This window comes from Ranitomeya imitator, chromosome 4 (genome assembly GCF_032444005.1).
Source record: "Ranitomeya imitator isolate aRanImi1 chromosome 4, aRanImi1.pri, whole genome shotgun sequence".
Lineage (NCBI taxonomy): Eukaryota > Metazoa > Chordata > Amphibia > Anura > Dendrobatidae > Ranitomeya > Ranitomeya imitator.
The window spans coordinates 436,120,683-436,139,501 of record NC_091285.1 but is presented as its reverse complement, the minus strand read 5'-3'; the positions used below and the strand labels follow the sequence as shown (position 1 = coordinate 436,139,501).

Genomic DNA, 18,819 nt, shown 5'->3' with positions numbered 1-18,819 from the left:
AATACACTGGACTATCCGCACACAGCACTACTGCTTCCATAAATGAATGCACTGCAGTCTTGACACATAGCATGGCTTAAACTTATAGAAATACCGTGTATACTCGAGTATAAGCCGACCCCCCCACCTAATTTTGCCACAAAAAACTGGGAAAACTTAATGACTCGAGTATAAGCCTAGGGTGGAAAATGCAGCAGCTACAGGTAAATTTCAAAAGTAAAAATAGATACCAATAAAAGTAAAATTAATTGAGACATCAGTAGGTTGTGTTTTTGAATATCCATATTGAATCAGGAATCCCATATAATGCTCCATATAGTTTGATGGGCCCCATTAGATGCTCCATATTAAAATGTACCCCATATAATCCTGCATAAAGGGTAATAAGGGCCCCATAAGATGCTCCATAGAGATATTTGCCCTATATAGTGCTGCACAAACGTTATGGCCCCATAAGATGCTCGATACAGTCACTTGCCCCATATAATGCTGCACAAACGTTATGGCCCCATAAGCTGCTCGATACAGTCACCTGCCCCATATAATGCTGCACAAACGTTATGGCCCCATAAGATGCTCGATACAGTCACTTGCCCCATATAGTGGTGCACAAACGCTATGGCCCCATAAGATGCTCCATACAGTCACTTGCCCCATATATTGCTGCACAAACGCTATGGCCCCATGAGATGCTCCATACAGTCACTTGCCCCTTATAATGCTGCACAAATGTTATGGCCCCATAGATGCTCCATACAGTCATTTGCCCCATATGCTGTGGCTGCAATAAGAAAAAAAATCACATACTCACCTCTCCGTCGCTCAGGCCCCCGGCACTTTCAATAGTCACCTGCTCCTCATTTCGGTGCGGCTCCATCTTCAGCACTAACGTTCAGGCAGAGGGCACGCACTGACCACGTCACCGCACCCTCTGACCTGAGCGTCACAGCCAGAGGATGCTGAAGATGGAGCCGCACCGGAACGAGGAGCAGGTGAATATCGTGCAGCGCTCCCCTCCACGTTATACTCACCTGCTCCTAGCGCGGTGCAGTCCCTGTTTCTCCTGGCGCTGCATCTTCCTGTATTGAGCGGTCAGTTACCGCTCATTACAGTAATGAATATGCGGCTCCACCCCTATGGGAGGTGGAGACGCATATTCATTACTGTAATGAGCAGTACCATGTGACCGCTCAGTACAGGAAGAAGCTGCAGTGCTGGAAGTAGCAGGGACGTGCAGGGACCGTGCCAGGAGTAAGTGAGTATAATTAGACAGCCCCCGCTCCCCCTCCTTTGCCGACCCCTGGGTATGACTCGAGTATAAGCTGAGAGGGGGACTTTCAGCCCCAAAAAATGGGCTGAAAATCTCGGCTTATTCTAGAGTATATACGGTACATTGGGCTCATTGCACAGCACTGGCTGATATCAGAAACAGGCAGAGTGCATCAGTGGAGTTTTATATAGCCTCTATTCAGCCAGTTGAATTACCGTACTTGTTATTTCGTCGGTAATTGCACTTGAAGGTAATTGGCTTTGACTATGTCTGGTTGAAATCAACTCAATTTGTATCTTCACTACAGTATGTTGCTGATAGGGGAAAGATATAACCACCTTCTATCTTGCCTCTAATATGGAGAGTTGAGTAGTGGGTGCTTGAATATCCATATGAAGTCTGTTAAATGCATGCGCAAAGAAACAGTGATCGAAGATATAGTTACTTTTATTGTGCAAAAATGAACAATGTCTGATGCATTAGTTTTTATTATGACTTTCTAGATGTGAATACTTTTCTGCCCAATGATAACAAAAGTGTTCTCGGAGTGATACCTTTATTGGCTTTATCACTCCGAGAATACTTTTGTCATCATTGGGCAGAACAGAATTCACATCTATTTTTCTGTCTAACACGGTACCACAATATAATTTTATTGTACAGTACAGACCAAAAGTTTGGACACACCTTCTCATTTAAAGATTTTTCTGTATTTTCATGACTATGAAAATTGTACATTCACACTGAAGGCAAAACTATGAATTAACACATGTGGAATTATATACTTAACAAATTAGTGTGAAACAACCGAAAATATGTCTTATATTCTAGGTTCTTCAAAGTAGCCACCTTTTGCTTTGATGACTGCTTTGCACACTCTTGGCATTCTCTTGATGAGCTTCAAGAGGTAGTCACCGGGAATGGTCTTCCAACAATCTTGAAGGAGTTCCCAGAGATGCTTAGCACTTGTTGGCCATTTTGCCTTCACTCTGTGGTCCAGCTCACCCCAAACCATCTCGATTGGGTTCAGGTCTGGTGACTGTGGCGGCCAGGTCATTTGGCGTAGCACCCCATCACTCTCCTTCTTGGTCAAATAGCCCTTACACAGCCTGGAGGTGTGTTTGGGGTCATTGTCCTGATGGTCTAACTGATGCCCTAAATGATGGTCCAACTAAATGCAACCTGGATGGAATAGCATGCTGCTGCAAGATGCTGTGGTAGCCATGCTGGTTCAGTACGCCTTCAATTTTGAATAAATCCCCAACAGTGTCACCAGCAAAGCACCCCCACACCATCACACCTCCTCCTCCATGCTTCACGGTGGGAACCAGGCATGTAGAGTCCATCCGTTCACCTTTTCTGCGTCGCACAAAGACACATTGGTTGGAACCAAAGATCTCAAATTTGGACTCTTGGTCTTCCTTTCCTGGGGCGGTCCTCGTGTGAGCCAGTTTCTTTGTAGCGCTTGATGGTTTTTGCAACTGCACTTGGGGACACTTTCAAAGTTTTCCCAATTTTTCGGACTGACTGACCTTCATTTCTTAAAGTAATGATGGCCACTCGTTTTTCTTTACTTCGCTGCTTTTTTTCCTTGCCATAAAACAAATTCTAACAGTCTATTCAGTAGGACTATCAGCTGTGTATCCACCAGACTTCTGCACAACACAACTGATGGTCCCAACCCCATTAATAGGGCAAGAAACCCCACTTATTAAACCTGACAGTGTACACCTGTGAAGTGAAAACCATTTCCGGTGACTACCTCTTGAAGCTCATCAAGAGAATGCCAAGAGTGTGCAAAGCAGTCATCAAAGCAAAAGGTGGCTACTTTGAAGAACCTAGAATATAAGACATAATTTCAGTTGTTTCACACTTTTTTGTTAAGTATATAATTCCACATGTGTTAATTCATAGTTTTGATGCCTTCAGTGTGAATGTACAATTTTCATAGTCCTGAAAATACAGAAAAATCTTTAAATGATGTGTGTTCAAACTTTTGGTCTGTACTGTACATCATTATGACTTTCTAAAATGTATCACTCCTAAGATGTAAATTGCCTCTTCTGAGAAAAAGAGGACTTAAACTCTATAGCGCCACCTTTTGGAAGTAGCGATCCTACAAGTCACAATCAACCCTTTAACGAGTCGTGCAATATGACTTAGGATAAAAGCCAAATCAGTATCTCATTTGCAGACATGGTGTTTCGGGCTGTTGGCCCTCGTCAGTGCGAAGCATGAGAACTCATTTGATTAGGTGAGAGGCTCTGGACTGAGGTCTTTGTATTTTATGACAGAGGTATTTACATATATTAAGATATAAGAAATGAGTCTTTTACAAGTCATTTTACATGTAAAAATTTATTTCACGTAACCCTGCCCTTCAGGTGAATATATATAGGGTTTCCTTGGATTGATGCCCTTCTTGCTAACCTCTGTGTTCATTCAGAAAATAGCCTGCTGAGCCTGGAGCTATAGAAGGAGACCATGTGGCCTACTTCCTTTCTGGATGTGACAGCAGATGAGATAATGTGATTTACAATGCAGACCAGACACAGACCCTGGACACTAGTTCTGTTCTTAGTGTTTCCAGGCTGCTGTGAATTGAGCTGACTACTGTGTATTGCAGTGGATGAGATCTATAGTGGAATCAGTTTACTGAAATGGAGATGCTTTCCCCTGTAGAGAGGCTGGAAATGCTGTGTAGACAGCAAAGAAAACGGCTACTGAAGCGGTCAGGTTTCAAGGCTGAAAGAAGCATCATGTCTCATGGTGATACTTGTATGGCATCCATCCATAGTGTACCAAATCCAAGGGCATGTGTAGGTGTATGCCGTAATCGTAGAATAGTGAGAATATATATGATATATGCTTATGATAGTTTGTATGTTCTTCCCATGTTTGTGTGGGTTTCCTCCTCCATGTTCTACGGTTACTACCCACACGGACCTACTGATGGGGAGTATACATTGCGAGCCCCAATGGGGACAGTGATTGTGTGTAAAGCGCTGTGGAATAATAGGAATGAATACTATAGACCAGCAATCATGCTATGTTCTGTGACTCGCCATATTCTTCGCTGGAATATATATATATATATATATATATATATATATATATATATATATATATATATATATATATATATATATATATATATACACACACAATGAAGATAGTGGCCCGATTCTAACGCATCAGTAATCTAGAATATGCATGTCCACATAGTAAATCGCACAGCCCACGTAGTATATTGCCCAGCTACGTAGTATACAGCACAGAGCCACGTAGTATACAGCACAGACACGTAGTAGTATATTGCCCAGCCACGTAGTATATTGCCCAGTTACGTAGTATACAGCACAGAGCCACGTAGTAGTATATTGCCCAGCCACGTAGTATATTGCCCTGCCACGTAGTATACAGCACAGAGCCACGTAGTAGTATATTGCCCAGCCACGTAGTATATTGGCCAGCCAGGTTTGTCACAGGTGAAAAAATAAAAAGTAAACATGTACTCACCTTTCCGAAGGCCCCTTCTAGTCCACGGCAGCTTGCGTTCCCAGCGTTGGTATCAGAGCTCAGGACCTGTGATGACGTCGCGGTCACATGACCATGACGTCATGGCAGGTCCTTCTGCCATACCATCTTTGCCACCGGAAACTGCAGCGGAAGATGGCGGCCGGCGGAAGCGGCTCAGCAGACTACGGAGGGTGAGTATAGCAGGTTTATTTTTTTTTATTATTATTTTTAACATTACATTTTTTTTACTATTGATGCCACATAGGCAGCGTCAATAGTAAAAAGTTGGGGACACACAGGGTTAATAGCGGCGGTAACATAGTGCGTTACCCGTGGCATAACGCGGTCCGTTAACGCCAGCATTAACCCTGTGTTAGCGGTGACCGGAGGGGAGTATGCGGGCAACAGGCACTGACTGCAGGGAGTAAGGAGCGGCTATTTTCTTCCGGACTGTGCCCGTCGCTGTTTGGTCGCGGCAGCCATAACAGGCAGCTGGCGAGACCTATCAGCGAAGGAATAACCGTGACAGAAGGACAGACAGACAGACGGAAGTGACCCTTAGACAATTATATAGTAGATATTGAAAACCAGTACCGATATTCCTCCACTTCTTTTTTTTTTCCTCATCTGTATTAATTTCTTTTTTGAAAACTGTACCAGATATAGCGAGTGACATGAAAAATGTTGATATAACAAGAGAAATTTTAAAGAAAACAGTCATGTTCCCAACGCTCATAACCTGCACATCTAATATGGGGTCAGTCTGCAGATTGGCGTTACAGTCCAGTGTGGCCTCCTTCACACGTCAGTATCTTCAGTACTGGTGGTAAGTTTTCACATGTCCTGGAGACACTTACACACTTAGACCCATTCAAATCTATGGGACTGCGCACACGTCAGTGTGTTTCCACAGACTGTGTCCCCGTGTGCAAAACACGTTGATATATCTGTTTTTTTACCAGCAGCATGGTCCGCAATGCATCCTGCACACGTGCACACTGATGACACACCGATGACATAAGCGTGTCATCAGTGTAACTGGGGAAAAGCAGTACTGTTACGCTGTTCCTAGGTGCTGAATCTAACTCTCATCATTGTCAGCATTTTGAAATCCTTACAATCAGGAGGCCAGGCGACAATGATGGCAGTTGTATTCACATACGCTGCATGAGTATTGCGCATATTAACCCCTTTCTGACATCGGACGTACTATCCCGTCGAGGTGGGGTGGGCCCCTATGACCACCGACGGGATAGTACATCCAGCACGATCGGCGGCGCTCACGGGGGGAGCGCGGCCGGGTGTCAGCTGCCTATCGCAGCTGACATCCGGCACTATGTGCCAGGAGCGGTCACGGACCGCCCCCGGCACATTAACCCCCGGCACACCGCGATCAAACATGATCGCGATGTGCCGGCGGTGCAGGGAAGCATCGCGCAGGGAGGGGGCAACCTGCGGGCTTCCCTGAGCCCCCCGCAGCAACGCGATGTGATCGCGTTGCTGCGAGGGTCTTACCTCCCTCCCTGCCTGCTCCAGACCCGGATCCAAGATGGCCGCGGCATCCGGGTCCTGCAGGGAGGGAGGTGGCTTCACAGCGCCTGCTCAGAGGCTGCAGTGCTGCAAGTCAGATCGGTGATCTGACAGAGTGCTGTGCAAACTGTCAGATCACCGATATGTGATGTCCCCTCCTGGGACAATGTAAAAAAGTAAAAAAAAAAAAATTCCAAAAGTGTAAAAAAAAAAAAAAAAAAAAAATATTCCTAAATAATGAAAAAAAAAAATATTATTCCCATAAATACATTTCTTTATCTAAATAAAAAAAACAAAACAATAAAAGTACATATATTTAGTATCGCCGCGTCCGTAACGGCCCGACCTATAAAACTGGCCCACTAGTTAACTCCTTCAGTAAACACCGTAAGAAAAAAAAAAGAGGCAAAAAACAACGCTTTATCATACTGCCGAACAAAAAGTGGAATAACACGCGATCAAAAAGACAGATATACAGGTCCTAATCAAAAAATTAGCATATAGTGTTAAATTTCATTATTTACCATAATGTAATGATTACAATTAAACTTTCATATATTATAGATTCATTATCCACCAACTGAAATTTGTCAGGTCTTTTATTGTTTTAATACTGATGATTTTGGCATACAACTCCTGATAACCCAAAAAACCTGTCTCAATAAATTAGCATATTTCACCCATCCAATCAAATAAAAGTGTTTTTTAACCCCTTTACCCCCAAGGGTGGTTTGCACGTTAATGACCGGGCCAATTTTTACAATTCTGACCACTGTCCCTTTATGAGGTTATAACTCTGGAACGCTTCAATGGATCCTGGTGATTCTGACATTGTTTTCTCGTGACATATTGTACTTCATGACAATGGTAAAAATTATTTGATAGTACCTGCGTTTATTTGTGAAAAAAACGGAAATTTGGCTACTTTACATCAGCACAATTTTTGAAAAAAAATTTTTTTTTGTTAGGGAGTTATAAGGGTTAAAAGTTGACCAGCAATTTCTCATTTCTACAACACCATTTTATTTTAGGGACCACATCTCATTTGAAGTCATTTTGAGGGGTCTGTATGATAGAAAATACCCAAGTGTGACACCATTCTAAAAACTACACCCCTCAAGGTGCTCAAAACCATATTCAAGAAGTTTATTAACCCTTCTGGTGCTTCACAGGAATTTTTTGAATGTTTAAATAAAAATGAACATTTAACTTTTTTTCACAAAAAATTTAATTCAGCTCCAATTTGTTTTATTTTACCAAGGGTAACAGGAGAAAATGGACCCCAAACATTGTTGTACAATTTGTCCGGAGTATGCCAATACCCCACATGTGGGGGTAAACCACTGTTTGGGCGCATGGCAGAGCTCGGAAGCGAAGGAGAGCCATTTGACTTTCAATGCAAAATTGACTGGAATTGAGATGGGACGCCATGTTTCGTTTGGAGAGCCCCTGATGTGGCTAAACATTGAAACCCCCCACAAGTGACACCATTTTGGAAAGTAGACCCCCTAAGGAACTTATCTAGAGGTGTGGTGAGCACTTTGACCCAACAAGTGCTTCACAGAAGTTTATAATGTAGAACCGTAAAAATAAAAAATCATATTTTTTCACAAAAATTATCTTTTCGCCCCCAATTTTTTATTTTCCCAAGGGTAAGAGAAGAAATTGGACCCCAAAAGTTGTTGTACAATTTGTCCTGAGTACGCTGATAGCCCATATGTGGGGGTAAACCACTGTTTGGGCGGATGGGAGAGCTCGGAAGGGAAGGAGCGCCGTTTGACTTTTCAATGCAAAATTGACAGGAATTGAGATGGGACCTCATGTTGCGTTTGAAGAGCCACTGATGTGCCTAAACATTGAAACCCCCCACAAGTGACACCATTTTGGAAAGTAGACCCCCTAAGGAACTTATCTAGAGGTGTGGTGAGCACTTTGACCCACCAAGTGCTTCACAGAAGTTTATAATGCAGAGCCGTAAAAATAAAACAAAATTTTTTTCCCACAAAAATTATTTTTTTAGCCCCCAGTTTTGTATTTTCCTGAGGGTAACAGGAGAAATTGGACCCCAAAATTTGTTGCCCAATTTGTCCTGAGTGCGATGATACACCATATGTGGGGGGAACCACTGTTTGGGCACATGGGAGGGCTCAGAAGGGAAGGAGTGCCATTTGAATGCAGACTTAGATGGAATGGTCTGCAGGTGTCACATTGCGTTTGCAGAGCCCCTAATGTACCTAAACAGTAGAAACCCCCCACAAGTGACACCATTTTGGAAAGTAGACCCCCTTAGGAACTTATCTAGATGTGTGCTGGGCGCTTTGACCCACCAAGGGCTTCACAGAAGTTTATAATGGAGAGCCGTAAAAATAAAACAAAAATTTTTTCCCACAAAAATTATTTTTTAGCCCCCAGTTTTGTATTTTCCCGAGGGTAACAGGAGAAATTCGACCCCACAATTTGTTGTCCAATTTGTCCTGAGTGCGCTGATACCCCATATGTGGGGGGGAACCACTGTTTGGGCGCATGGGAGGGCTCGGAAGGGAAGGAGCTCCATTTGGAATGAGGACTTAGATGGAATGGTCTGCAGGTGTCACATTGCATTTGCAGAGCCCCTAATGTACCTAAACAGTAGAAACCTCCCACAAGTGACACCATTTTGGAAACTAGACCCCCTAAGGAACTCATCTAGATGTGTTGTGATAGCTTTGAACCCCCAAGTGTTTCACTACAGTTTGTAATGCAGAGCCGTGAAAATTAAAAAAAAAAATCTTTCCCCCCAAAATTATTTTTTAGCCCCCAGTTTTGTATTTTCCCGAGGGTAAGAGGAGAAATTCGACCCCAAAAGTTGTTGTCCAATTTGTCCTGAGTATGCTGATACCCCGTATGTTGGGGGAAACCACCGTTTGAGCGCATGGCAGAGCTCGGAAGGGAAGGAGCGCCATTTGGAATGCAGACTTAGATGGAATGGTCTGCAGACGTCACATTGCGTTTGCAGAACCCCTAATGTACCTAAACAGTAGAAACCCCCCACAAGTGACCCCATATTGGAAACTAGACCCCCCAGGGAACTAATCTAGATGTGTTGTGAGAACTTTGATCCCCCAAGTGTTTCACTACAGTTTATAACGCAGAGCCGTGAAAATAAAAAATCTTTTTTTTTTCCCACAAAAAATATGTTTTAGCCCCGAGTTTTGTATTTTCCCAAGGGTAACAGGAGAAATTGGACCCCAAAAGTTGTTGTCCTATTTGTCCTGAGTACGCTGATACCCCATATGTTGGGGTAAACCCCTGTTTGGGCACACGGGAGAGCTCGGAAGGGAAGAAGCACTGTTTTACTTTTTCAACGCAGAATTGGCTGGAATTGAGATCGGACGCCATGTCGCGTTTGGAGAGCCCCTGATGTGCCTAAACAGTGGAAACCCCCCAATTATAACTGAAACCCTAATCCAAACACATCCCTAACCCTAATCCCAACAGTAACCCTAACCACACCTCTAACCCTGACACACCCCTAACCCTAATCCCAACCCTATTCCCAACCGTAAATGTAATCTAAACCCTAACTGTAACTTTAGCCCCAACCCAAACTGTAGCCCTAGCCCTAACCCTAGCCCTAACCCTAATCCTAACCCTAACCCTAGCCCTAGCCCTAACCCTAGCCCTAACCCTAGCCCTAATCCTAACCCTAGCCCTAACCCTAGCCCTAGCCCTAACCCTAACCCTAGCCCTAACCCTAGCCCTAACCCTAGCCCTAGCCCTAACCCTAGCCCTAACCCTAGCCCTAGCCCTAACCCTAGCCCTAGCCCTAGCCCTAACCCTAACCCTAGCCCTAACCCTAGCCCTAACCCTAGCCCTAGCCCTAGCCCTAACCCTAGCCCTAACCCTAGCCCTAACTCTAACCCTAGCCCTAATGGGAAAATGGAAATAAATACATTTTTTAAATTTTTCCCTAACTAAGGGGGTGATGAAGGGGGGTTTGATTTACTTTTATAGCGGGTTTTTTAGCGGATTTTTATGATTGGCAGCCGTCACACACTGAAAGACGCTTTTTGTTGCAAAAAATATTTTTTGCGTTACCACATTTTGAGAGCTATAATTTTTCTATATTTTGGTCCACAGAGTCATGTGAGGTCTTGTTTTTTGCGGGACGAGTTGATGTTTTTATTGGTAACATTTTCGGGCACGTGACATTTTTTGATCGCTTTTTATTCCGATTTTTGTGAGGCAGAATGACCAAAAACCAGCTATTCATGACTTTCTTTTGGGGGAGGCGTTTATACCGTTCCGCGTTTGGTAAAATTGATGAAGCAGTTTTATTCTTCGGGTCAGTACGATTACAGCGATACCTCATTTATATCATTTTTTTATGTTTTGGCGCTTTTATACGATAAAAACTATTTTATAGAAAAAATAATTATTTTTGCATCACTTTATTCTCAGGACTATAACTTTTTTATTTTTTTGCTGATGATGCTGTATGGCGGCTCGTTTTTTGCGGGACAAGATGACGTTTTCAGCGGTACCATGGTTAGTTATATCTGTCTTTTTGATCGCGTGTTATTCCACTTTTTGTTCGGCGGTATGATAATAAAGCGTTGTTTTTTGCCTCGTTTTTTTTTTTTTTTTTTTTTTTACGGTGTTTACTGAAGGGGTTAACTAGTGGGCCAGTTTTATAGGTCGGGCCGTTACGGACGCGGCGATACTAAATATGTGTACTTTTATTGTTTTTTTTTTATTTTATTTAGATAAAGAAATGTATTTATGGGAATAATATTTTTTTTTTTTTTTCATTATTTTGGAATATTTTTTTTTATTTTTTTTACACATTTGAAATTTTTTTTTTTTACTTTTTTACTTTGTCCCAGGGGGGGACATCACAGATCAGTGATCTGACAGTTTGCACAGCACTCTGTCAGATCACTGATCTGACATGCAGCGCTGCAGGCTTCACAGTGCCTGCTCTGAGCAGGCTCTGTGAAGCCACCTCCCTCCCTGCAGGACCCGGATCCGCGGCCATCTTGGATCCGGGGCTGGAGGGAGCAGGGAGGGAGGTGAGACCCTCGCAGCAACGCGATCACATCGCGTTGCTGCGGGGGTCTCAGGGAAGCCCGCAGGGAGCCCCCTCCCTGCGCGGTGCTTCCCTGTACCGCCGGCACATCGCGATCATCTTTGATCGCGGTGTGCCGGGGGTTAATGTGCCGGGGGCGGTCCGTGACCGCTCCTGGCACATAGTGCCGGATGTCAGCTGCGATAAACAGCTGACACCCGGCCGCGATCGGCGGCGCTCCCCCCGTGAGCGCTGCCGATCGCATATGACGTACTATTGCGTCCTTGGGAAGTAAAGCCCACCCCACATGGACGCAATAGTACGTCTAATGGCAGAAAGGGGTTAATAACAAACAAAAAAACCATCAAATAATAATGTTCAGTTATGCACTCAATACTTGGTCGGGAATCCTTTGGCAGAAATGACTGCTTCAATGCGGCGTGGCATGGAGGCAATCAGCCTGTGACACTGCTGAGATGTTATGGAGACCCAGGATGCTTCAATAGCGGCCTTAAGCTCATCCAGAGTGTTGGGTCTTGCGTCTCTCAACTTTCTCTTCACAATATCCCCCAGATTCTCTATGGGGTTCAGGTCAGGAGAGTTGGCAGGCCAATTGAGCACAGTAATACCATGGTCAGTAAACCATTTACCAGTGGTTTTGGCACTGTGAGCAGGTGCCAGGTCGTGCTGAAAAATGAAATCTTCATCTCCATAAAGCATTTCAGCCGATGGAAGCATGAAGTGCTCCAAAATCTCCTGATAGCTAGCTGCATTGACCCTGCCCTTGATGAAACACAGTGGACCAACACCAGCAGCTGACATGGCACCCCACACCATCACTGACTGTGGGTACTTGACACTGGACTTCAGGCATTTTGGCATTTCCTTCTCCCCAGTCTTCCTCCAGACTCTGGCACCTTGATTTCCGAATGACATGCAAAATTTGCTTTCATCAGAAAAAAGTACTTGGGACCACTTAGCAACAGTCCAGTGCTGCTTCTCTGTAGCCCAGGTCAGGCGCCTCTGCCGCTGTTTATGGTTCAAAAGTGGCTTTACCTGGGGAATGCGGCACCTGTAGCCCATTTCCTGCACACGCCTGTGCACGGTGGCTCTGGATGTTTCCACACCAGACTCAGTCCACTGCTTCCTCAGGTTCCCCAAGGTCTGGAATCGGTCCTTCTCCACAATCTTCCTCAGGGTCCGGTCTCCTCTTCTCGTTGTACAGCGTTTTCTGCCACATTGTTTCCTTCCAACAGACTTACCATTGAGGTGCCTTGATACAGCACTCTGGGAACAGCCTATTTGTTGAGAAATTTCTTTCTGGGTCTTAAGGCCCCTTCACATTTAGCGACGCTGCAGCGATACCGACAACAATCCGGATCGCTGCAGCGTCGCTGTTTGGTCGCTGGAGAGCTGTCACACAGACCGCTCTCCAGCGACCAACGATGCCGGTAACCAGGGTAAACATCGGGTAACTAAGCGCAGGGCCGCGCTTAGTAACCCGATGTTTACCCTGGTTACCATGCTAAAAGTAAAAAAAAACAAACACTAGATACTTACCTACCGCTGTCTGTCCTCCAGCGCTGCGCTCTGCTTCTCTGCTCTCCTCCTGTACTGTCTGGGAGCCGGAAAGCAGAGCGGTGACGTCACCGCTCTGCTTTCCGGCTCACAGACAGTACAGGAGGAGTGCAGAGCACAGCGCTGGAGGACAGACAGCTGTAGGTAAGTATGTACTGTTTGTTTTTTTTTACTTTTAGCATGGTAACCAGGGTAAACATCGGGTTACTAAGCGCGGCCCTGCGCTTAGTTACCCGATGTTTACCCTGGTTACCAGTGAAGACATCGCTGGATCGGTGTCACACACGCCGATCCAGCGATGTCTCCAGGGAGTCCAGCGACGAAATAAAGTTCTGGACTTTATTCAGCGACCAACGATCTCCCAGCAGGGGCCTGATCGTTGGTCGCTGTCACACATAACGATTTCATTAACGATATCGTTGCTACGTCACAAATAGCAACGATATCGTTAACAATATCGTTATGTGTGAAGGTACCTTTACCCTCTTGCTTGAGGGTGTCAATGATGGCCTTCTTGACATCTGTCAGGTCCCTAGTCTTACTCATGATGGGGGTTTTGAGTAATGAACCAGGCAGGGAGTTTATAAAAGCCTCAGGTATCTTTTGCATGTGTTTAGAGTTAATTAGTTGATTCAGAAGATTAGGGTAATAGGTCGTTTAGAGAACCTTTTCTTGATATGCTAATTTATTGAGACAGGTTTTTTGGGTTATCAGGAGTTGTATGCCAAAATCATCAGTATTAAAACAATAAAAGACCTGACAAATTTCAGTTGGTGGATAATGAATCTATAATATATGAAAGTTTAATTGTAATCATTACATTATGGTAAATAATGAAATTTAACACTATATGCTAATTTTTTGAGAAGGACCTGTAAATAACCATGGTACCGCTGAAAACGTCATCTTGTCCCGCAAAAAACGAGCTGCCATACAGCATCATCAGCAAAAAAATAAAAAAGTTATAGTCCTGATATAAATAAAGCGATGCCAAAATAATTATTTTTTCTATAAAATAGTTTTTATCGTATAAAAGCGCCAAAACATTAAAAAATTATATAAATGAGGTGTCGCTGTAATCGTACTGACCCGAAGAATAAAACTGCTTTATCCATTTTACCAAACGCGGAACGGTATAAACGCCTCCCCCAAAAGAAATTCATGAATAGCTGGTTTTTGGTCATTCTGCCTCACAAAAATCGGAATAAAAATGTCACGTGCCCGAAAATGTTACCAATAAAAACGTCAACTCGTCCCGCAAAACACAAGACCTCACATGACTCTGTGGACCAAAATATAGAAAAATTATAGCTCTCAAAATGTGGTAACGCAAAAAATATTTTTTGCAATAAAAAGCGTCTTTCAGTGTGTGACGGCTGCCAATCATAAAAATCCGCTAAAAAACCCACTATAAAAGTAAATCAAACCCCCCTTCATCACCCCCTTAGTTAGGGAAAAATTAAAAAAATGTATTTATTTCCATTTTTCCGTTAGGGCTAGGGTTAGGGCTAGGGTTACAGTTTGGATTGGGGCTAAAGTTAGGGTTAGGGTTGGGGCTAAAGTTACGGTTAGGGTTTAGATTACATTTACAGTTGGGAATAGGGTTGGGATTAGGGTTAGGGGTGTGTCAGGGTTAGAGGTGTGGTTAGGGTTACTGTTGGGATTAGGGTCAGGGGTGTGTTTGGATTAGGGTTTCAGTTATAATTGGGGGTTTCCACTGTTTAGGCACATCAGGGGCTCTCCAAACACGACATGGCGTCCGATCTCAATTCCAGCCAATTCTGCGTTGAAAAAGTAAAACAGTGCTTCTTCCCTTCCGAGCTCTCCCGTGTGCCCAAACAGGGGTTTACCCCAACATATGGGGTATCAGCGTACTCCGGACAAATAGGAGAACAACTTTTGGGGTCCAATTTCTCCTGTTACCCTCGGGAAAATACAAAACTGGGGGCTAAAGTTTTATTTTTACGGCTCTGCATTATCAACTTCTCTGAAGCACTTGGTGGGTCAAAGTGCTCACCACACCTCTAGATAAGTTCCTTAATGGGTCTACTTTCCAAAATGGTGTCACTTGTGGGGGGTTTCTGCTGTTTAGGTACATTAGGGGCTCTGCAAAGGCAATGTGACACCTGCAGACCATTCCATCTAAGGCCTCTTTCACACTTCAGTTGTTTGGTGTCAGTCACTACCGACATAGTGACGGATTGACGGATCCGTCACAATTGTTGAGAAAACAGTTCTAACGGATCCGTTTTTTTGACGGATACGTTACTTGGGGGTTGTCTGGGAAAAGTATCTACTTTTTGGAGCATGCGCAATTGAAAAAACGGATTGGGGCGACGGATCCGCCGAAAAAACTTTTGCTTCGGATCCATCGCCCATAGGTGGCAATTCTATGGAATGGCGGACGCGACGGATCCGTCGCGATCCGCCATTTCGGCGTTGACAAAAAACGTTTCAATGTCCGTCTATTTTCAGAAAACGTCCGCCAAATTTCGACGGATCCGTCGCATGGCGGATGGAACGGACGACCATCCGTCACAATCCGTCGCTAATGCAAGTCTATGGGAAAATAACGGATCCGTCAAAAAAAATTGACGGATCCGTTATTTGAGGAAAATGGCGGTTTTAGACTGACGCCAAACAACTGAAGTGTGAAAGAGGCCTAAGTCTGCATTCAAATGGCACTCCTTCCCTTCCGAGCCCTCCCATGCGCCCAAACAGTGGTTCCCCCCACATATGGTGTATCATCACACTCAGGACAAATTGGGCAACAAATTTTGGGGTCCAATTTCTCCTGTTACCCTCGGGAAAATACAAAACTGGGGGCTAAAAAAAGAATTTTTGTGGGAAAAAATTTTTGTTTTATTTTTACGGCTCTGCATTATAAACTTCTGTGAAGCACTTGGGTCAAAGTGCTCACCACACCTCTAGATAAGTTCCTTAGGGGGTCTACTTTCCAAAATGGTGTCACTTGTGGGGGGTTTCAATGTTTAGGCACATCAGTGGCTCTCCAAACGCAACATGGCGTCCCATCTCAATTCCAGTCAATTTTGCATTGAAAAGTCAAATGGCGCTCCTTCGCTTCCGAGCTGTGCCATGCGCCCAAACAGTGATTTTCCCCCACATGTGGGGTATTGGCGTACTCGGGACAAATTGTACAACAATGTTTGGAGTCCATTTTCTCCTGTTACCCTTGGTAAAAATAAAACAAATTGGAGCCAAATTAAATTTTGTGTGAAAAAAAGTTAAATGTTCATTTTTATTTAAACATTCAAAAAATTCCTGTGAAGCACCAGAAGGGTTAATAAACTTCTTGAATATGGTGTTGAGCACCTTGAGGGGTGTAGTTTTTAGAATGGTGTCACACTTGGGTATTTTCTATCGTATAGACCCCTCAAAATGACTTCAAATGAGATGTGGTCCCTAAAAAAAAAAATGGTGTTGTAGAAATGAGAAATTGCTGGTCAACTTTTCACCCTTATAACTCCCTAACAAAAAAAAAATTTGGTTCCAAAATTGTGCTGATGTAAAGTAGACATGTGGGAAATGTTACTTATTAAGTATTTTGTGTGACATATCTCTGTGATTTAATTGCATAAAAATTCAAAGTTGGAAAATTGCGAAATTTTCATAATTTTCGCCAAATGTCCGTTTTTTTCACAAATAAACGCAGGTACTATCAAAGAATTTTTACCATTGTCATGAAGTACAATATGTCACGAGAAAACAATGTCAGAATCACTGGGATCCGTTGAAGCGTTCCAGAGTTATAACCTCATAAAGGGACAGTGGTCAGAATTGTAAAAATTGGCCCGGTCATTAACGTGCAAACCACCCTTGGAGGTAAAGGGGTTAAATAATTAAAACAAAAAAAAAACCTGCATGAGGTCCCCCATATATTTTTTAACCATCTTAGGGAAAGACGACAGCTGGGGACTGTTTTATTCTGGGAAAGGGCCAACATCCACAAAGGTTCCCAGCCTATTAACAGCTCACCACTGTCTGCTTAGCCGTTACTGGTTATTAAATGGGGAACGGTGGAAAGAATGATGTGCGATCCCCCTTAATTTTACAAACCAGCAAAGGCTAAATTGATAGCTGCATGCAGATATCAATAGGCTGGCACGGGCTGTGGATATTGGACCCGTCCCAGACTAATAACACAAGCTCTCAGCCATCCCAGAAATGGCACATCCATTAGAAGCTCCAATTCTGGCTCTTGGCCTTCGGCTCTTCCCACTTGCTCTGTTGCGTTGGCAATTGGAGTAATAGTTTTGTGGGTGATATCACCTATTTTCTGTTTCTAACATCAAGCCCAGGGGTTAGTAATGGAGAGGTGTCTATCAGACACCCTCATTACTAACCCCGTAGTCAAAATTAATATACATACACAGAAAAAGGTCCTTTAATTTAAAAAAAAACACTCACCAGCCCTCTTTTGCACATTTATTAACCTAAAAATACAAAGTAATCCTCACCTCCTCACCTGCCCACCCTTAATCCGTAATGATGTCCCACAGAAATCCCCAACTCTGCTACAGCCAGATGGCGTGGTGAGCTTTGACATCAGTATTGTGACCTCTCAGCACACCAACCGGAACGCACTGAGCTTAGCGTAATTATGTTACTGCTCGTCACTGCAGCTGCGTTCTCACGCTAATCTTTAGGTACCTTCACACTCAGCGACGCTGCAGCGATACAGACAACGATGTCGATCGCTGCAGCGTCGCTGTTTGGTCGCTGGAGAGCTGTCACACAGACAGCTCTCCAGCGACCAACGATGCCGGTAACCAGGGTAAATATCGGGTTACTAAGCGCAGGGCCGCGCTTAGTAACCCGATGTTTACCCTGGTTACCATCGTAAAAGTAAAAAAACCAAACACTACATACTTACCTTCCGCTGTCTGTCCCCGGCGCTGTGCTTTCCTGCACTGACTGTGAGCACAGCGGCCGGAAAGCAGAGCGGTGACGTCACCGCTGTGCTTTCCGGCTGGCCGGCGCTCACAGCCAGTGCAGAGAAGCACAGCGCCGGGGACAGACAGCGGAAGGTAAGTATGTAGTGTTTGTTTTGTTTACTTTTACGATGGTAACCAGGGTAAACATCGGGTTACTAAGTGCGGCCCTGCGCTTAGTAACCCGATGTTTACCCTGGTTACCAGTGAAGACATCGCTGAATCGGCGTCACACACGCCGATTCAGCGATGTCTGCAGGGAGTCCAGCGACGAAATAAAGTGCTGGACTTTCTGCAGCGACCCAACGACATCACAGCAGGATCCTGATCGCTGCTGCGTGTCAAACTGAACGATATTGCTAGCCAGGACGATTCAACGTCACGGATCGTTAGCGATATCGTTCAGTGTGACGGTACCTTTAGTGTGTTCTGGCTAGCGTTGTGAACGGGCACATTACTGATGTCATCGTTCACCACTCGATCTGGATGTAGCAGAGTTGGGGATCATTGCGAGACCTTATCATTATGGATTAACATCGGACAGATTAGGATTACTTGGATTTTTTTAGGGTAATAAATGGTTATAACTGTTAGGGAGTGTGTTGTTTTTTTTTTTTTTGTTTTTTTTTTTTTCAATTAGAGGACTTTTTTCCTGTATGTGTCTATATTAGTTTTGACTTTGGGGTCAGTAGTCTGGGTGATTGACGCCTCTCCATTACTAATCTCTGGGCTTCATGTCAACGGATAGAAAATAGCGGACATCAACCCCAAAACTATTACCCCACTTTCTCTGATCGCCCATGACTGCACCACGGAGAGAGGGGATCCGCCCACCAAGGACAGGAAACCTACGGATAAAAAGGCGGTACCACTCTCCTGCATCAGTTGGTTTCCTGTCCTTGATGGGAGACCTACGGACTTAC

At 44.2% G+C, this 18,819-nt stretch overlaps 1 protein-coding gene across 2 annotated transcripts in view; it reads left to right on the top strand.

Moving 5' to 3' along the window:
* The window catches only part of TLN2 (talin 2), a 328,992-nt gene that overhangs the window by 87,802 nt on the left and 222,371 nt on the right, over window positions 1-18,819 (top strand). The window lies entirely within an intron of this gene.